The sequence below is a fragment of the Dendrobates tinctorius genome, unplaced genomic scaffold (assembly GCF_039654945.1).
Source record: "Dendrobates tinctorius isolate UK_male_01 unplaced genomic scaffold, ASM3965494v1 ptg000009l, whole genome shotgun sequence".
In the NCBI taxonomy this organism is placed as follows: Eukaryota; Metazoa; Chordata; class Amphibia; order Anura; family Dendrobatidae; genus Dendrobates; species Dendrobates tinctorius.
This window is the reverse complement of record NW_027361677.1, coordinates 4,570,351-4,585,970: the sequence shown is the minus strand read 5'-3', so window position 1 is coordinate 4,585,970 and position 15,620 is coordinate 4,570,351. Positions and strand designations below refer to the sequence as shown.

The 15,620-nt window shown below is 42.5% G+C and overlaps 1 long non-coding RNA gene across 2 annotated transcripts in view; it reads left to right on the top strand.

The window, feature by feature from the left end:
• Positions 1 to 15,620, top strand: part of LOC141095815 (uncharacterized) — a 150,339-nt gene that overhangs the window by 114,456 nt on the left and 20,263 nt on the right. The gene's annotated exons all lie outside the window — the stretch shown is intronic.

Below are 15,620 nucleotides of genomic sequence, written 5' to 3'. Positions count from 1 at the left end.
CTTTAAAGAAAGATGGGGTGCTCGAACCTGACCTTTTTAAACCCTTTTACTAATTAAACACCTGTCTGCCTTCTTCACTTCCATCTGCATACAAATTAGGATGTTCTCACAATGGATGAATGTGTTATACAGTAGGGACGTTCATTGTACGCTCCCGTCTATTTTCATTTTATGGTCAGATTTGCATTTTTAATTTATTTTCCTCTTTTTTTTATGATGAATAAACTGTGACCGTATGTGACAATGTTACATTCATTAAATCTGCCATATTGCAAAATATCACGTGCAGGCCCTCCTCAGGCCTTAGAAGATCAATTTTATAATCCATTTTTTGGCCATGTATCCATTTTTAGTCTCCGTGCAGCATTCATTTTCCTTTTATGGAGAAAAAAGACCAATACAACTAAGGATCAACCCTCCTAAGCCACCTATATGGACATGTAGGTCATAGAAAATGGAATAAAATTATACCTTGATATCTGTGATCCAATTTTTTATTCCTGAGAAATCCATGTTCTTCTCAATATATAAATGAGCTGTTAAGATCTATGGGCCGGACATAGCTCTCCCTGAGAATCTGTCTCCAGAGCCTATTGTAAACGAAAGCAGGCATTACCAGTAGAGTTGAGCGACTTTGGTCGGATCGGGTTTCATGAAATAAAATTTGTTTCAGATGAAACTGGTCCGACTAGGGCAAAAAAAGTCGGAGTTTCGTCCGAAACCCGACCCCAATGCAAGTCAATGGGGAATAAAAGTCTGTCATCCGCTCAATGCCGACTTTTATTTCCCGTTGACTTGCATTGGGGTCGGGTTTCGGACGAAACTCCGACTTTTTTTGCCCTAGTCAGACAAGTTTCATCTGAAACAAATTTTATTTCATGAAACCCGATCCGACCAAAGTCGCTCAACTCTAGTTACCAGTGTGAGACATGTAGATCAGGAAAACAGAATGTCAGTCATTGAATGTCTCACACTGGTAACACCCTTTCTAGAGGCAGGTTCTGGGGGAGATCTATGTCCAGCCCATTGATCTTAACTGCTCATTTAAATATTAAGAAAAGCTTGTATATTTCCGTTATAAGACATCAGATTGCAGATATCAAGTGTGTCAAAGTCACTGGCAAAGTACTGGAGGGGAGATATGTGTCACTACGCTTAATGGCGTCAGTGATGTAAAACCCAGAGTATTTTCCTCCAGCCCACTATGTGCTGTGAGGTTTAAGCTAAGTTCCATGGTTTTTATGTGGACATCCATAGAGTAGGTGGGAGGATGCCCACCTTCTCTCCACCTACAGAGCCTGTACTGCCAGGACCTCTGTTGTGTCAGTCATGTGATGAATCTCATGGGCGGAGGATAGTCTGGGGCTTAAGTAGATGACCTTCAAAGACACGTGGGTGTCAGTGGCTGCAACGGAACTCTCCAGAGAATTGGTTTGTGTTTTGTTTATGCCTGAACCATGGGTCTTGCTAACCCTGGGTGAGCTGATCCCCACTAATGCAAGGACTGTATTTAGTGCTACCATTTTGTTTTGCTGAATTTCCTAAAGGGCTGTGTTTATTTTTGTGCTTAAACTTTGTTTATGTCGTGTCTAATAAACCAAGTGCATCTTTAACCCCTTCCTGACTTGCACCGTACATATACTGCTCAGCAAGAGCTGCGTTCCTGCAAAGAGCAGTATATGTACAGCGGCACAATTGTGCGGCCTCACAGTGAGCTTCGCGGCGAAGGTGTGCAGATGTCAGCTCTGTGTGAGAGCTGATACCCCGCAGCAACGCCCACGATCGGTAATGGCACAGATCGCGGGCATTTAACCGCTGTCAGTAGCGCAATCGCGTTGTTCTGATGGTCTCCATGAAGACCCCCGGGCCCCAAGATAGCCGAGGGGTCCTTCGGCGTCCTTCAGGGAAGTTGGCTTGTGAGCGCCTGCTGGGAGCAGGTGATGGCATGCCTCCTTCCCTGCCTGTCAGTTCCTGATGTGATACTCTGCAGTGCAGAGTGTTAGGTCAGCGACTTGATATTATATAGTGATGTCCCTTCCTGGGACAATGTAAAAAGGTAAAAAAATTAAAAGTACAAAAATATTTTTTTTAAAATCCCTAAATAAAGAAATACCTATCCAAGAAATACATTTATGTAAATAAAAAAAATAATAAAAGTACACATATTTGGTATTACCGCGTTTGTAATGACCCGCTCTATAAAACTGCCCCAGTAGTTAACCCCTTCAGTGAACACTGTAAAAAAAAAAAAAGTAAAAACGTGGCAAAAAACAATGCTTTATCATACCGCCAAACAAAAACTGTAATAAAAAGCGACCAAAAAGACGGATGTAAATAAAAATGGTACGGCTGAAAACATAATCTTGTCCCACAAAAAAACAAGCTGCCGTGCAGCTCCATCAGCGATACCAAATATGTGTACTTTCATTGTTTACGTTTTATTTACATAAATCAATGTATTTATTGGAAAAATATTTTTTTTTTATTTTTTTTTTTATTTTTTTTTAGCTTTTGTACATTGTCCCATCCTGGGACATCACTGTATAGTGACAGATCGCTGATCTGATACCCTCCAATGCTTTTGCACTGCAGAGTATCACAGAATCATAGAATCGTAGAGTTGGAAGGGCCCTCCTGGGCCATCTGGTCCAACCCCCTGCTCAAAGCAGGATTCGCTAAATCATCCCAGTCAGATGTCTGTCCAGCCTCTGTTTGAAGACTTCCATTGAAGGAGAACTCACCACTTCTCGTGGCAGCCTGTTCCACTCATTGATCACTCTAACTGTCAAAAAGTTTTTTCTAATATCTAATCTGTGTCTCCTCCCATTCAGTTTCATCCCATTGCTTCTAGTCTTTCCTTGTGCAAATGAGAATAAAGTTGATCCTTCTACAATGTGACAGCCCTTTAGATATTTGTAGACAGCTATTAAGTCTCCTCTCAGTCTTCTCTTTTGCAAACTAAACATTCCCAAATCCTGCAACCTTTCCTCATAAGACAGGGTTTGCAGACCGGTCACCATTCTGGTCGCTCTTTTCTGAACTTGCTCCAGTTTGTTGATGTCTTTTTTAAAATGTGGTGCCCAAAACTGGACACAATATTCCAGATGAGGTCTGACCAAAGAGGAGTAGAGGGAAATAATGACTTCACGTGATCTAGACTGTATGCTTCTGTTAATACATCCTAGAATTGCATTTGCCTTTTTTGCTGCTGCATCATACTGTTGACTCATATTCAGTCTGTGATCTATTAGTATACTCAAGTCTTTTTCACATGTGCTGTCACTTAGCCCTATTCCTCCCATTCTATATATGCTTTTTTCATTTTTATTGCCCAGATGTAGTACTTTGCATTTCTCCCTGTTAAAAACCATTCTGTTAGTTGCTGCCCACTTCTCCAGTTTATTTATATCTTTTTGAATCCTCTCTCTCTCTTCTCTAGTATTAGCTATCCCTCCTAGCTTTGTGTCATCAGCAAATTTAATCAGTTTACATCTCTATCTGATAGGCAGGGAAGGGAGTCATGTCAGCGCCTGCTCACAAGCCACCTTGCTTTCAGAACCCCGAAGGACCACGCAGCCATCTTGCAGCCAGGAGTCTCCATGGAGAACATCAGGACAACGCGATAGCATCATGTCCTGGTGGAAGAGTGCAGGCAACTCATTCCCTACCCGATGCTCCACAATGTTGCTGCCATTACTGACAGTGGCAGAGGGGTTAAATGCCTGTGGTCGGTGTTAGCACCGATCGTGGGCGGTGCTGTATTGTCAGCTCTCACACAGAGCTGACCTGACACCCGCACCCAATCGCCATGGCGCTCAACGTGAGGCCGCGCAATCGTGTCGCCGTACATATACTGCTGTTTGCATGTACCCCCTATTTTCCTGATGGCCGGAGGTACTGAGAAGGGGGGGGTAGGCAGACCCTATTTCTCTCTCCTCTGATGTTAGATCATATCAGAGGAGAGAGAAATAAATGTGAAACCAGACTTTTTCTTTTGTTTTTTTTTTGCGGTCGACATTCAGTGAATAACAGCGAATGCAACACTGGTGACAGTAAAAACCGACACGAATCATGTTCTCCCGGGATTTTCTGATGCTGGGGCCGCTATACACTTATTTCTCAGCGCCGTTAAAAAGCGGCTCTGAGGAATAAGTACCCTTAGCTGCTGCCCTTAAAAGGTGTATCGGCGGTCGTTAAGGGGTTAAATTCCCACAGGACCATTGCATGGCCTTTAAGTCTCCTTACACAGACTTCACAGTCTCTGTAGAGGATACTTGCATATTTAATTTCCCAGAGGAACATTGCATAGCTTATAAGTCTCCTTTTAAATCTCTTTTACTCTGTTGTCCTGCTTCGGTAAGGAAGGGGGACTTCAAACTGTCTCTGTAACTGGGACCCTAACTATCCCTGTCGTGCACTTGTGACGGTAGAGAGGCCCGAGTCTCCAACCTTTTTATGCTTCTGTTAAACCCTGCTCTTTCCCTCCCCGCAACCCATGAGGCATGGGACAGAAATGTAAGGTAAACAAGACACAAAGACGAAACCGGGATAACAGAAAACCTCTCACAAAAAAGCACTAACCAATGATAGGGACTAGGAGGAATAAACTAAATGGGAACAGGGACCAGGAGATAAACACACGTACTACAGCAAACCAAAGATCTCTCTCACAACAACTCCACTCCAACCACTTAGCTTTAGCAAACAGCACAGGAAGGCAAATCTTTCACCAGCAGGGAAAAGAAGGTCTGGCCAGTTTTCATAGGAAGAGGTAATGACCAGATCAGAAGCAGCTGAAATGGAGCTGCATGTTTATGACCAGCATAGAAAGGGTTGTTAACCTCTTCAGCACCAGAGGAAATTAAATCCACTTAATATGGGACACATCACACCATCTCTAAAGATCCACAAATCATTCCCAAACGTGATCTTCTAACACCAGGTCTTCTGGTGGGACGTGACAGCTGACTTGGCACTTTTCACAAAGTGAGAACCATTACCCCTTGGATTCACTGTTATAAATGGCACATGCGACTTTTCTCTGCTGCTAAGGAGCCTTATCATAGTCTGCAAAGCACTGTCTAATGACATTTCTGTTTAGAATAGTTCATCTTTGCATATATTAGTATTTTTTATACATCCACAAACTAGTTGAAAATAAATTGTACATAAATAGGTCAAAGTTGCTATAAAACACATAAAGGTCAGTTATGATAGATTGTAGCAGTCCTAGCAACGTGAACAGAAATGAGCGGACTACCCAATGATGATATTAATTGTAGAACGCAAGTAAATAATAATTGTTTAGAAATTCCCCTAAACTCTGCCTGTACTGTATATTATCAAATTTCACATTACCCTGAAAATCTTATGATTATTATAATCATGGCTATTTAGTCAGTTCCTTAATGTAGGGCCATTTTGCCATCGGCTCTTTATAATGTTTGTCGATTTTATTTAATTATAATTTAGGGAAATTCTTGGCTCATTTTGTTCTTCAAATATTCCTGTCTATAAATCAGGATCCTCCTTTTATTTTATTAGCTCCTTTGTTTTGTTTTTTTCTGTGGTGTAAATCCATCCCATTTAAATACTTTAGTATCGGGAGGTTGCCCCTTGTCTTTAATTTTAATTTACTATTAATATAATTTATTACTGTACTTTATTAATTGTGTATATACAGTGGGTAATTCAAGAAAGTTCATTTATTTTCATTAATGTACACTCTGCACCCCATCTTGACTGGAAGAAAAAAAAACAAATGTAGAAATTTTTGCAATTTTATTAAATTAGAAAAACTGAAATATCACATGGTCAGAAGTATTCAGACCCTTTGCTCAGTATTGAGTAGAAGCACAATTTGCGCTAATACAGCCATGAGTCTTCTTGGGAATGATGCAACAAGTTTTTCACACCTGGATTTGGGGATGCACTGCAAATCTTCCTTGCAGATCCTCTCCAGTTCCGTCAGGGTGGATGTTGAACGTTGGTGGACAGCCATTTTTAGGTCTCTCCAGAGGTGCTCAATTGGGTTTAGGTCAGGGCTCTGGCTGGGCCAGTCAAGAATGGTCACAGAGTTGTTCTGAAGCCACTCCTTTGTTATTTTAGCTATGTGCTTAGGGTCATTGTCTTGTTGGAAGATGAACCTTCAGACAAGTCTGAGGTCCAGAGCACTCTGGAAGAGGTTTTCATCCAGGATATCTCTGTACTTGGCCGTATTCATGTTTCCTTCAATGGCAACCAGTCGTCCTGTTCCTGCAGTTGAATAACACCCCCAAAGCATGATGGTGCCACCACCATATTTCACAGTTGGGATTGTATTGGCAGGTGATGAGCAGTGCCTGATTTTCACCACACATACCGCTTAGAATTATCACCAAAAAGTTCTGTCTTCGTCAGAGAATCTTATTTCTCATAATCTGGGAGTCCTTCATGTGTTGTTTTTTTTTTTTTTTTTTTTCAGCAAACTCTGTAGGTTTTCATATGTGTGGCACTGAAGAGAGGCTTACGTCGGGCCACTCTGCCATAAAGTCCCCTACTGGTGGTGGGCTGCAGTGATAGTTGACTTTGTGGAACTTTCTCCCATCTCCCTACTGCATCTGTGGAGCTCAGCCACAGTGATCTTGGGGTTCTTCTTTACCTCTCTCACCAAGGCTCTTCTCTCACGATTGCTCAGTTTCGCTGGACGGCCAGGTCTAGGAAGACTTCTGGTGGTCCCAAACTTAGTCCATTTAAGGATTATGGAGGCCACTGTGCTCTAGGAACCTTGAGTACTGCAGAAAATCTTTTGCAACCTTAGCCAGATGCGTGCCTTGCCACAATTCTGTCTCTGAGCTCCTTGATCAGTTCCTTTGATGTCATGATTCTCATTTGGTCTGAAATGCACTGTGGGCTGTGAGGTCTCATATAGATAAGACCTCACAGCCCAAAGATAGCAAACATAAGTACCCCCAGCAATAATATGCTCTATACCCCATCTTGTTTTCTATGTTGGATCTGTTAGATACATTGTCCTCTTGCAAATACACTCCCCTGATGAGACCTCATGATTGGGGTTAAAACACGTCGTGTGGCATTTTTTCTTATAGTATGGTTGTATATAGGATATACACTTATGCACTTGGGTACTGCCCTTGTAAGGGTGGGAGCTACTCTGGCCACCACAGGGACAGTAGAAAAGAGCCCCTTTTTGTAAGTTGCTAACCAGGTCTTTCGATCCAGCAGGAACTAAGTGCATACACAAAGAAGTGAGGTGAGATTGAACCATTCTTCTTGAGCACTGCTAATATTGAGCACTATATCAATGTACTACATGCATTTTGGAGATTTACTATATTTGGAGCTCTGATTGTGCATTTAATTTTTGCAAGCTTCTGAAAAGTAGGAATTAGTCCTACCGGTAATAGTAGTATTTCCAGGAGTCCATCATGACCACACCACCAGGAGGTAGTCCTTCGTTTCCTTGATAGGGACATTAACACAGAAGTGGTTAAATAGCCCCTCCACACCACCACCCTTCAGTGATTTTCCAGGTGCCACACCAGGATGGATGCAACAAATATTTTATTGAATTTCCTCTCTACACATGTTCATATCACATATCAGACAGGAAATCCAAGGGAGGGCATATAAGAGGTGCTGTCATGATGGACTCCTGGAAAATCCATTACCAGTAGGCAGCGTCGGACTGGAGCACCTTGGGCCCACCAGAGAAAATCATTCTTGGGGCCCACTATGTAGCTACATAGAAATAAATACCAGACCACCAATTGTGTGGTAAAACATGCTAATATCAGGGTATAATATAAGGTAGTACAAATCTTAATTATGTAGCAGGAGTTGGGGTAGCCTCCTCATAGAATATAAAGCAGCGCCCTCATATAGTATAATGCAACCCCCTCATAGAATATAATGTAGCACCCTCATAGAATATAATAGAGCCCTCTCATAGGGTATAATGCTGCCCCCTCATAGGGTATAATGCTTTATAGATATAGAATTAGATAGATATAGATAGAAAGATAGATGTAGAAATAGATAGATAGTAGATAATGGATAGATAGAGATAGATAATAGATAGAGATAGATATAAAGATAGATATAGATGGAAATATAGATATAGAGATAGATCGATAGATATAGAGATAGATAGAAAATAGATAATGGATAGATAGATAAACGATAGATAGAGAGATAGATATAGAAATAGATAGATCGATAATAGAGATATAGTAATAATAATATAGAGATATAGAGATAGATAGCTTCCGATATATAGATAGATAGATAGATATAGAGATAATTGTTATAGAGATAGATATAGAGATATAGAGTTAGATAGAAATAGAGTTAGATATAGATAGAGCGATAGATATAGAGATAGATATAGAGATAGGTATAGAGTTAGATATAAATAGAGTTAGATAGATATAGATAGAGCGATAGAGATAGAGCGATAGAGATAGAGCGATAGATACATAGCGTTAGATATAGAGAGAGATAGATATAGAGAGAGATAGATATAGAGAGAGATAGATATAGAGAGAGAGATAAATATAGAGATAAATAATGGAGAGATAGATAGATATAGAGATAGATAGATAGATATAGATAATAGAGAAAGATAGAGAAAGATAGATAGATATAGATAATAGAGAAAGAGATATATAGAGAGATATATAGCTATAGAGATAGATATCTAGATAGAGAGAGAGACAGAGAGAGAGATAGAGATATAAAAAAACAAACCACGATACTCACCTCTCCTCCTCGCTCCCACGCTGATCCCAGCTTCAGTGTTGGGAGCTGCCCCCTCTGCCAGACACACAGCGGGTGCGCGATGTAGTGACGTCATCGTGCACTGGCTGTGAGTCAGGAGCAGAGGGGACTGAGGGCGGCGCTGGCCCTGATTTACAGATGCAGAGCAGCTTACTGGGCTGGGGGCGGGGCCTCTGGGGGTGGAGACTGTGAAATAAAATTCACTGCTTCGCAGTGAATATTCATTTCTCTTTAGCAGCGGGGACAGGGACTTCTGCCTCCTGTCACCCGCTGCTGCTCCAGTGGCAGGGGCCCCCCATAGCAGCTGTATGGTGTGCGACACACCACTGGCTGGGGGCCCCTGGAGCAGCAGGGGCCCTAGGCAACTGCTGGCCCTGTATGCCAGCAGGTGCCAGAGCCCACCAGATGCCAGGGCCCACCGGAGAATCCTCCGGTTCTCTGGTGGGCCAGTCCGACGCTGCCAGTAGGACTGATTCCTACTTTCCAGGATGTCCCTCCTGACAACACCACCAGGAAAAATACCAAATAACTCCTACTAGGGCGGGATTACTGCTTTTAGGACTTTTCTCTCAAAGGCCGTCTGTTGATTTGAGAGAACGTCCAACTTATAATGTCTGCAAAATGTATTTAAATTTGACCAAGTCCCAGCTCTGCAGATCTGATTCACAGATGCCCCTGCGCTCTCTACCCCCAAATCCGAGATTGCCTTGAGGTTTTCTGGTGGAGTCTTTCCCGCCGAGACGTACGTTGTACCTATTGCCGACTTTATCCATCTAGCCAGCATAGATTTTGATGCTTTCTTCCCCTTGTTCTTTCTAGCCATCTGGACAAAGAGGTTTGAGTCCACTCTCCAGCTTTCTGTGAGTTTTAAGTATTTTAGAACTGTCCTCCTTACATCCAATGAGTGGAGAGAAGAGAGTCCCTTCTCATTTCTTCAATTTTGACAGAAAGCAGGTAACACGATTTCTTGGCTACTGTGAAAGTCAATAACCACTTTAGGGAAGAAATGCTTGATCCAGCCTTAGGATGATACAGTCCTCTTGAATTTTTAAATATGGGTCCCTTATGGAAAGGGCCTGGATCTCGCCTATACGCCTTCCTGACGTTATCGCCACCAGGAAGACTGCTTTAAGTGACACAGACCTTAGGTCTGCTTGTTCCAGTGGTTCGTATGGACTTTTGCATAATTCGTTTAAGACTAAGATGAGATTCCAGGGGGGCACTGAACTTCGTATTGTAGGTCTAATAAGCTGAATAGCTTTAATGAATCTTACTATCCAGGGATGGTTGGCCAATGGATAGTCAAAGAATGATCCCAGGGCTGATATCTGTACCTTCAATGTACTAGGCTTCAGACCCCTATCAAACCCGGACTGAAGGAACTCTAGAATATGAGAAATATCTGGGCCTTGAATGATGGAGATTGGAACTCTACTTTGTGAACAGAATTTCTTCCAGATCTTTAGATATATAACCTGCTCTTTAGGATAGTAGAGATGACTGATTCCGACAGACCCTTTGATCTCAGGATCTCCCTCTCAGGATCCCGGCTGACAGCTGTAACATCCCTAGATTTTGATGGAAAAGAGGGCCCTGCCTCAGAAGGTCCTGTCTTGGTGGTAGAAGAATTTGGTCTTCCAACGCTATCCACTTCAGTAGGGAAAACCAGCTCCTTTTGGGCCAATAGGGGACAATTAGAATCACAACCGCCCGGCTCTCCTGAATCTTCCTCACTACTCTCCGTATTAATGTATGTAGTGGGAAGGCGTATGCGAGCTCCATATTCCAGTTCTGTCCCAAGGCGTCCACCCCGGCCGGGTTGTCTCCTGGATTTATTGAAAAGAATTCTCGTGTCTTTGTATTCCTTCTGGAGGCGAATAAGTCTATTTCTGGAGTACCCCAGAGCTGGATCAGCTGATAAAAGACTTCTTCGTTTAGAGACCATTCAGAGCATTCAAAATTTTCCCTGCTTAGAAAGTCTATCTGATTGACTTCACCGTGCTTTCTACCCAGGAAAATATTGTTTCTGATATCTCCTGTAAGTGATGGTGCCTCAGACCTCCCTGATGCAGCAGGAAGGATACTGTGGTAGAATTGTCTAAAAAGATTCTGATGTGTCTATCTTTTAACTTTTCTTGGCATTTCTTCAGTGCTTCCCTAACAGCGCTGAGCTCCCTGTGGTTCGAGGAGCTGTTGTGCACTGATGTGGACCATGTTCTTTGGAGGTAACATCCTTCTATGTGGGCTTCCCAACCTCTGAGGCTTGCATCCGTAGTGATGCTTACGCATGACGACACTTTCCAGGGCCTTCCTTTCTGATATTTGATATTCTGGTTCACCAAGACTGGATATTAACATTCTGTTGTCCAGAGATGCCTCTTAGCCGTCCCAGGCCGAAAGGACCTCCCGCTGTAGGATTCTTGAATGGAACGGACTCCATTGGACACTGGGAATGCATAAGGTCATTAAACCTAGAATTCTCATGGCTTTCCTGATGGAAATGTACTTTCGAATAGCCTGTATCTCCTCTCTCTGATTGTCCGTTGTTTGTGCAGAGGAAGGATTGAATATTCCTGTTCGGAATCTATGAGTACACCCAGAAACACCTTCTTCCTTTCCGGCTTGAGACTTGAGTTTTTTCAGGTTTACTAACCACCCTAGCCTCTCCAGGAATGACATGGTTGTTTTTAAATATTCCTCCATCTGCTCTGGCGAGTCTGCTACTAGGAGTAGGTCATGCAAGTTTGGGAGTCTGAGGATGGTCTTTTCTCTTAGGAAGGCCATTATTTCCACCATGAGTTTTGTAAAAATTCGGGACGCAGAGCAGAGACTGAAAGGCAGAGATACCAGAACTAGAAATTCTGTACCTTTCCCTGGTTCTTTATCACAAACCAGAGGTATTTTTGGTGCGAGGTATGGATAGGTAAATGATAAAAGGCATTAATTAAATCCTGCGTGCTCATTACGGAGTCCTTTTTTTCAGAAGTATGACCGACCTTAGTGACTCCATTTTGAACTGTTTGTAGACCACCCACCGGTTTACTGGTTTCAGGTTGATTATTATTCAGTACTCCCCTCCGGAATGTGGCACCTGAATTATGACCAGCAATTCTATAAGTTCTATATCTTTTAGGAATAGATAAAAAAAGACAGCGTCTCAGACAGTGGTGAAAAAAAGCCTTACAATTTATTCTGCCTCCTGTGGCAATAACATGTAAGGCTTTTTTTTTCACCACTGTCTGAGGTGCTGTCTTTTTTATCTATTGCTATGGAACTGGCTCCAGGATGGACTCCCTGGTTTTGACGTGCGCCTTTACAAATCTGTCTTAAAGACTTTGATGCTTATAGGGTGCGGTTTAACTTTTCGATTTTTGGTATCTATATCTTTTAGGAGTCTCTGGTGGACTGGAGACTGGGTAGAAGTTCGACAGTATCTCTTGGGATGTGAACTCTATCCTGTACCCCTTAGCGACTGTCTGCAGAATCCATGGATTTTTGGTAATTTCCTGCCAGCCTCCCAGGAAGTACTGAAGTGTCCCCCCAATGCCTCTGGTGTCAATGGCTGCTGGGTCTTGGTCCTTTGTTTTGATAGGAGCCTCTACCCCTTCCCTCTATAATCCTGCCTGGGATGAGAGCGAGTCCTACGAAAGGACAGCATCCTCTTTGGTTTTTCTTTGGGGAAGCCTTTCTTTTTATCAGATGCTTTTTCAAGCAACTCATCCAGGACTGGTCTGAACTCGTGAAGGGTACCGAGCATAACTTATTTTTTGACTGGGTATCCTCTGTCCATGATCTTAGCCACAAAGTCCGCCTTGCCACATTACTACACCTTACATTTTCCAAGGATGGCTCTAAGGACTTGACGTCAGAATGGCTAGCATTCTCCATACTAAGTCGGGCGTGCTGCCAGCTGTCCCTCCTTTAAGTAGTCAGCATTATCCAGCTTCAGGACATCTGATTCGTCATCCTTCCGAGCCCAGCTGTGGTTAATTCCGGATGATTGTCTGCAGGTATTCGGCCGTACTGCGCACGCTCCACCTGGAAGGCTCGCCGGCCAGCGATTCTTCAAATCGCTTGGGAATCGCTAGCATTCTACAAGCTAAAAACGCTTGTAAAACGCCTGTAAAACGCTTGTGTTTTGTGGGAAAACACATACGAATTCCGCATGCGTTTTACCCATGGCAGGGAGTTGCGGATATGCTGCGGACAATTCCGCAGAATTTATGCAACGTGGGCACATAGCCTTAATATTTGATGAATAGTTAATTTTTAATAAGTTAATGAGATCCTTCGGCTGTAGATTCTCAAGCTCCCTCTGAAGTAATATGGATACCATTTGGATAAATGGAATAAGGCTTTATTAAAGGAGAATAGGTATGGGCAAATCGACAATGATGTCACTGGACAAGGTCTTCAAATTAATTAACATTTCACTGGAGATGAAGACACGGCTCATACATAGTCTGGTCTTTTCTGTAGTAACATACAGATGCGAAACGTGGATAATAAAGAAACAAGACAGAAGGATCAACGCTGGAGGTGCTGGAGAAGGATGGTATCAGTACCATGGATGGCAAGAATAATAAATCAAATTTGGAACAAATCAAGCCAGGCATGTCACTGGAAGCAAGAATAACCAAGCTACAACTTGCCTACTTTGGACACATCATACAAAGAGAATAATCAGTGGAGAAGGACATCATGAAAAACTAGAAGGAACAAGGCGAAGAGGAAGACGAACAACCCGATGGCTTGATACTATCAAAATAACGAAGAAGACCCTGGTGGACCTATCTAGGCTTGCACAAGATCGATCTTTCTACAAAGCGTTCATCCATCAAGTAGCCATGGCTCGAGATTGAGCAGAAGGCCGTTAAACAATACTATACACGGTATATATACAATATATATCAATATAATATTCTGAGATCTATAACTTTTATTCTTCAATTGATAAACTTTATGAAAGCTTGTTTTTTTTTTTGTAGTGTGAACTATCTTTTTAATTTGTATTCTTTTGTGGGTACATATACCTTTTGACCTTTTGTGATAACTTTTAAATTCAATTTTTTGGGCTGGGCAAAAGAACCAAAAATTAACACTTCTGCAATTTAGATTTTATTTTTTCAACCTTTCATCAGCCAACCATATAAGATAACTAGGATATTTTATTCGTTTTGGACAAATACGGCGATACCAAATATTTTTTTTTTTTGTTAGATTTGTCTATGTTTTGGGAAATGGATAATTTAAAAAAAAAAAAAAAATTTTAAAGCTTAAAAAAATGGTTTCTTTTGCCATATTCTGAGAGTCCTAACTTTTTATTTCTTCAATCAATAGCTTATGAGGACTTGTTTTCTTTTGGAATTAACTCTAGTTTTAAATGGTACAATTTTTTTTCCTTTTTTTTAATTCCATTTAGGCTGGTTTCACATTAGCGCATTTTCAGCGCGCGCACGGCCGGGGGTAGCTCCGCCCCCGAGCCGGCTCTCTGCCCGGCGTGCCCGCCCCTTGCTTGTAGCGCCGCCTACTAGCGGACAGCGGCGCCTGCGATCGGCGCACCCTATCTTTAGCATAGGGTGCGCAGATCGTGCGCAGGCCGTGCGCTAGTTGCGCTTTGACCTGTGCTGCGCACTTTTGACGGTGCGCCGTGCGCGCCAAAATCAAACTTTTCGGATTTTGGCGCGCACGGCGCACCGTCAAAAGTGCGCAGCGCAGGTCAAAGCGCAACTAGCGCACGGCCTGCGCACGATCTGCGCACCCTATGCTAAAGATAGGGTGCGCCGATCGCAGGCGCCGCTGTCCGCTAGTAGGCGGCGCTACAAGCAAGGGGCGGGCACGCCGGGCAGAGAGCCGGCTCGGGGGCGGAGCTACCCCCGGCCGTGCGCGCGCTGAAAATGCGCTAATGTGAAACCAGCCTTAGGGAGGCAAGGTAAACAAAAATGTAATTATGTCACAAAACATATGTGGGTTGTACATCTCGTAAATCAAAAAATACATATTTCTGAACACATTACTGATACAGTTACTAGTACCAATAGTAACCGCGCAGTTTTACATGCTTCCAATCATTTTATCATTCATCATCTCAGACAAACTTCATCCATTCATATTTTTGGCATCGAGAGAGTTAAATGGTCTAGCAAGGGAGGTGATCACAGGAGACGCCTGCTTACCAATGAAGCCTTCTGGATTTATAATTTGGGTACATGTGTCCCAGACGGCTTGAACATGCATAGGGAAATTATTGTTCCATTACTAATATATGGCAGCTTGTTATATTGATTGTCTTATTGATTTTATGTCTTTTTGTTGCAGATTTTTTGTTTTTATATTGTATATATAATTGATATGAAAATTGCCTCTTCAGAGAGGAAGAGGACATGAACACTATAACTGTTGAAAGCCGCAATTCTACAAGTCACTATTTACCCTTTAGTGAGTCTTGCACTATGACTTGGGATAAAATCCAAATAAGAATTTCAATTTGCAGTCTAGTGTTTCGGGGTGTTTTCCCCTCATCAGGGCAAAGTATGAGAACTGATTTCCCTAGGTGATGGGCTCTGGAGTGAGGTCTAAAGGGTAACAATTCTCCACATGGAAAAATATTGCCTATGTATATTTGTTAATCTACTCCATTCTCAATGTTTTGTCAGATCCCACCTGTTTACACTGGATGTCATGTGATTTTTCTGTTTCACTGGGGTTTTATTAGGCAGGAAATTGTAGGACCTTGCTGGTCTAGTTCCATTAGCTTTGGCAAAGGATGCCGGATTGCATCTGAAACGCCTAGCTGTATAACATGACTGTCTAAATTATGCCTTGCCGCACCATCATCATGG